At 43.3% G+C, this 5,799-nt stretch overlaps 1 long non-coding RNA gene across 1 annotated transcript; it reads right to left on the reverse strand.

Annotated features, from left to right (window-relative positions):
* Positions 1-342: 342 nt before the first annotated feature.
* On the reverse strand, positions 343-1,634 carry LOC135970437 (uncharacterized). The gene is made up of 2 exons (XR_010586114.1): positions 1,487-1,634; positions 343-763 (listed from the first exon to the last, which is right to left on the reverse strand). It is a non-coding gene; the product is annotated as an uncharacterized lncRNA (long non-coding RNA).
* Between the last annotated feature and the right edge of the window lie 4,165 nt (positions 1,635-5,799).

Consider the following 5,799-nt stretch of genomic DNA (forward strand, 5'->3'; position numbering starts at 1 on the left):
GCGAGACTCCGTCTCAAAAAAAAAAAAAAAAAAAAAAAAAAGAGAGGCATTGTATAATGATAAAAGTAAAATCAAGAAGGCATAACAATCCTAAATATGTATGCACATAACAATAGAGCTTCAAAATAAATGAAGCAGTCTGGGTGTGGTGGCTCACACCTATAATCCCAGAACTTTGTGAGGCCGAGGCAGGCGGATCGCTTGAGCTCAGGAGTTCAAGACCAGCCTGAGCAATATGGTGAAACCCTGTCTGAAGGGGTGGCCTGCCCCTCCACACCTGTAGGTGTTTCTCGTTAGGTGGAACGAGAGACTTGAGAAAAGAAATGAGACACAGAGACAAAATATAGAGAAAGAAAAAGTGGGCCCAGGGGACCGGCGCTCAGCATACCAAGGACACACGCCGGCACCGGTCTCTGAGTTCCCTCAGTACTTATTGACAATTATCTTTACCATCTTAAAGAAAAGGAAGTGGCAGGATAATAGGATCATTGTAGGGAGAAAGTCAGCAGTAAGACATATGAATAAAGATCTCTGTGACGGCCGGGTGGGGTGGCTCAAGCCTGTAATCCCAGCACTTTGGGAGGCTGAGATGGGAGACCATCCTGGCTAACACGGTGAAACCCCGTCGAGGTGGCAGGTGCCTGTAGTCCCAGCTACTCGGGAGGCTGAGGCAGGAGAATGGCGTGAACCCAGGAGGTGGAGCTTGCAGTGAGCTGAGATCTGGCCACTGCACTCTAGCCTGGGCGACAGAACGAGACTCCGTCTCAAAAAAAAAAAAAAAGATCTCTGTGACATGAATAAGTTTAAGGAAAAGTGCTGTGCCTTGATATGCATATGTAAACATTTCCATAAACCTTTTCAGTGCATAAAGAGCAACATTGCGCTAGCAAGTCCCGCCTTTCACCCTAAGGCATTTTTCTCCTTTCTCAGTAAACAGAACATACAATGGGGTTTTATACCGAGATGTTCCATTGCCCAGGGATGGGCAGGACACAGATGCTTTTCTCTATCTCAACTGCCAACAACCGCCAAGAGGCCTTCTTTTCTCTTGTACTAGTCCTCCTCAGCACAGCCCCTTCACGGGTGACAGGCTAGGGGACGATCAGGTCTTTCCCTTCCCACGAGGCCATATTTCAGACCATCACATGGGGGAGAAACCTTGGACAATACAATACCTAGCTTTCCTAGGCAGAGGTCCCTGTGACCTTTGGCAATGTGCGTATCCCTAGGTACTTGAGATTAAGAGAATGGTGATGACTTTAACCAGCAAGCTGCCTTCAGGCACTTGTTTAAAAAGCACACCCTGCACAGCTCAAAATCTTTTAAACCTTGAGTCACCATAGCACATGTCTCTTGCAAGGACAAGGTTGGGGGTAGGGTCACAGATTAACAGCATCTCAAATACAGAACAAAATGGAGTCTCTTATGTCTACTTCTTTCTATATAGACACAGTAACAGGCTGATCTTTCTTTCTTTTCCCCATACCTGTCTCTACAAAAGCTGGATGTGGTGGCATGTGTCCGTATTCCCAGCTACTTGGGAGGCTGAGATGGGAAGATCACTTGAGCCTGGGAAGTCAAGGATGCAGTGAGCCAAGATTGTGCCACTGCACTCCAGTCTGGGCAACAGAGCAGGACATTGTCTCTAAATAAATAAATAAATAAATAAATAAATAAAATTAATGAAGCAAAGACTGATAGAAATGAAAGGAAAAATTAACAATGTCTTAATTTAATTTAATTTAATTTAGGAGAGCTAAATAGTTAAACATGAGGCCAAAGTACATAAGAAAGCGGCAGCCTTTTATTGCAAATATGCACACACTCTCGGGCCAGGTTGTCCGGTCCTCAGGTATGGGGCCAGGGAAGTCACGCCGGCGCTCTAGGTGAGGTTCTCCGGTCCACAAGTAGGAGGGGCCGAAGAAGTCAGGCCGGGTCCTGCCAGCGACAGACTTTTATGCATTGGTACTGGAAGGGGGAGGGCAGTGGGCGGGATAGGGGCGTAATAGGGGCGTCTCCATAGGCGTGGCCGGGTAAGTTTTGATCTCTTTGGATTGAGGTCACCTGGCGCATGCTCAGTTGTCCTGCACTTTCCCAGGTGCGGGAAAGTTGGTGATGAAGAACCCGGAAGCAATCGGGACTGTGCCATCTTGTTCACCTTCCTCCATTTTGGTCCCTTCTCCCTCACCCAAACAAACAACTCCACAAATATTGTTGGAGAGTTCAATATTCATCTCTCAGTACTCAGTGGAATATTAGAGATAAATCAGCAAGGATTTATAAAAACTGAACAAAATCATCAACCAGCTGGATCTAATTGAGATTTATAGAACAATCCATCCAATAACAGCCACAGAATACACATTCTTTTCAAGTATGTGTGTGTACCGAGATAGACCATATCCTGATTCATAAAACAAATGTGAATAGATTTACAAGAACTGAAATCATACAAAGTAAGTTATCTGACTATAATGGCATTAAAGGAGAAATTAATGACACAAAGATAATGAAAAAATCTTCAAATACTTGGAAATTAAGTGATTTAATTTCATAGTTAAATAGTTATTCAAAATACTTCATAGGTCATAAAGATATCTCAAGAAAAATCAGAAAATTAGAAAATGTTTTGGTCTGGGTGCAGTGGCTCACACCTGTAATTCCAGCACTTTGGGAGGCAGAGGTGGGCAGATCACCTGAGGTCAGGAGTTTGAGACCAGCCTGGCCAACATGAAGAAACCCTGTCTCTAATAAAAATACAAAAATTAGCTGGGCATGGTGACACATGCCTGTAGTCCCAGCTACTCGGGAGGCTGAGGCATGAGAATCACTTGAACCTGGGAGGCGGAGGTTGCAGTGAGCTGCGATCATGTCATTATTCCCACCTGGGCAACAAAGTGAGACTCCTTCTTAAAAAAAGAAGAAAGTGTTTTGAAAAAAATGAAGGCCGGGCGTGGTGGCTCAAGCCTGTAATCCCAGCACTTTGGGAGGCCGAGACGGGCAGATCACAAGGTCAGGAGATCGAGACCAGCCCGGCTAACATGGTGAAACCCCGTCTCTACTAAAAAAATACAAAAAAATAGCCAGGCGAGGTGGCAGGTGCCTGTAGTCCCAGCTACTCGGTAGGCTGAGGCAGGAGAATGGCGTAGACCCAGGAGGCGGAGCTTGCAGTGAGCTGAGATCCGGCCACTGCACTCCAGCCTGGGCGACAGAGTGAGACTCTGTCTCAAAAAAAAAAAAAAAGAAAAAGAAAAAAATGAAAATAAAAAAACAACATATCAAAATTTGCAGGATGCAGCTAAATAATGCTTAGAGGGAAATTTTATAGTATTTAATTGTATTAAAGAAAAGAAGAGCCAGGCATGGTGGCTCATGCCTGTAATTCCAGCACTTTGGGAAGCTGAGGCAGGTGGATCACCTGAGATCAGGAGTTTGAGACCAGCCTGGCCAGCATGGTGAAATTCCATCTCTATTAAAAATACAAAAATTAGCTGGGTGGGTAATCTCCCCATCAGCTCCCCAGCTAATGGGGAGACTGAGGCAGGAGAACTGATTGAATCTGGGAGGTGGAGGTTGCAGTGAGCCGAGATCGTGCCACTGCCCTCCAGCCTGGGCGACAGAGCAAGATTCCATCTCAAAAAAAAAAAAAAATTAATTAAGAAAAGAAGAAAGGTCCCAATTCAACAATCAAAGTGTCTACCTTTAGAAATTAGAAAAACAAGAGCTAACAAACCCAAAGCAAGGAGAGGAAGGAAATAACAAAAAGATAAAGATAAATTAATAAAATTCAAAACGGTAAAATGAGGGAAAAATAAACCAAAAATCTGGTTATTTGAAAAGATTAATAAGATTAATAAACTTCTTGTCAGACTGACAGAGGAGAATAAAAGAGGATACATATTGCCCATATCAGGAATGAAAGAGGGGAATATCTCTACAGACATTACAGTCATTAGCAAGTTTGGCCGGGTGTGGTGGCTCATGCCTGTAATCCTAGAACTTTGGGAGGCCAAGGCGGGCAGATCACCTGAGGTCGGGAGTTCAAGACCAGCCTGACTAACGTGGAGAAACCCCATTGTACTAAAAATACAGAATTAGCTGGGTGTGGTGGTGCATGCCAGTAATCCCAGCTACTCGGGAGGCTGAGGCAGGAAAATCGCTTGAACCCAGGAGGCGGAGGTTGTGGTGAGCTGAGATCGTGCCACTGCACTCCAGCCTGGGCAACAAAAGCAAAACTCAAAGTAAAAAAAAGAAAATTAATGAGGAATACTGTGAACGTTTTTACACACATAAGTGGACCCATTGATAAGGGCCAACTTCTTAAAAACTGCAAACTACTAAAACTCATCCGAGAAGAAATAGATAACTTGAACAATCCTATATCTATTAAAGAAATTGAATTCATAATTTTTAATACTATCTTCAAAAACTGAGGTCCAGATAGCTTTGCTGGTAGAGTCCACCAAACACATAAAGAAGAAATAATACCAATTCTACACAATCTCTTCCAGAAAATAAATTAAGAAGGAACACTGTGGCCAGGCATGGTGGCTCACGCCTATAATTACAGCACTTTGGGAGGCTGAGGTAGGCGAATCACGAGGTCACGAGTTCGAGGACAGCCTGGCCAACATAGTGTAACCCCGTCTCTGCTAAAAATACAAAAATTAGCCAGGCATGGTGGCACGTGCCTGTAGTCCCAGCTATTTGGGAGGCTGAGGCAGGAGAATTGCTTGAACCTTGAACCCGGGAGGTGGAGGTTGCACTGAGCCAAGAGAGCGCACCACTGCACTCTAGCCTGGGCAACAGAGTGAGACTTCGCCTCAAAAATAAAAAGAAAGAAAGAAAGAAAGAAACATTTTCCAACATCTCTTATGAGGCTCAGCATCACCTTGATACAAAAAGCAGATAAAGACAGTAGAGTGAAAGAAAATCACAGACCAATATCCTTCATGAATAAAAAACAAATATCCTAAACAAAATGCTAACAAATCAAACCCAGCAATACATAAAAATAATTATACACCATGGCCCACTTGCAAGACTGGTTAAATATTCAAAGGTCAATCCATATAATCTATCATATTAACATATTTAAGTATCAAAACTTCATATTAATTGCTGCAGAAAAAGCACTTGACAAAATTCAACATCCACTAATTATTAAAAATTAGTAATAAAAGGGAACTTTTATAACCTGATACTGAAAGGTTTATGTATATATTCATATTGGAGTGCATATATGTATATAGAGCTAACATCCTATTCAAATCCTCATGGATGTCCTAGACAGTGAAACAAAGGCAGGGGAAAAGGATATACAATTGGCAAGGAAAAAAGAGAAGTGCCCTGTTCAACACATTACATGATGAATTCACAGAAAAATGACAAAGAATCTACCAAAAAATCTCCTAGAATTAATGAGTGAGTTTTCAAAGTTTGCAGAATCCAAAGTCAATAGATAAAGATAAATATTTCTATACGCGGCTGGGCGCGGTGGCTCACGCCTGGAATCCCAGCACTTTGGGAGACCGAGGCGGGCGGCTCACCTGAGGTCAGGAGCTTGAGACCAGCCTGGCCAACATGGTGAAAGCCTATCTCTACTAAAAATACAAAAATTTGCCGGGCATGGTGACACACACCTGTAACCCCAGCCACTCAGAAGGGTGAGAAAGGAGAATCGCTTGAACCCGGGAGTCAGAGATTACAGTGAGCCAAGATGGCCCCACTGCACTCCAGCCTGGGTGACATAGCAAGACTACATCTCAAAAAATAAAATAATGTATATGTATATTATAT

Source organism: Macaca fascicularis, chromosome 4 (genome assembly GCF_037993035.2).
Source record: "Macaca fascicularis isolate 582-1 chromosome 4, T2T-MFA8v1.1".
NCBI lineage: Eukaryota > Metazoa > Chordata > Mammalia > Primates > Cercopithecidae > Macaca > Macaca fascicularis.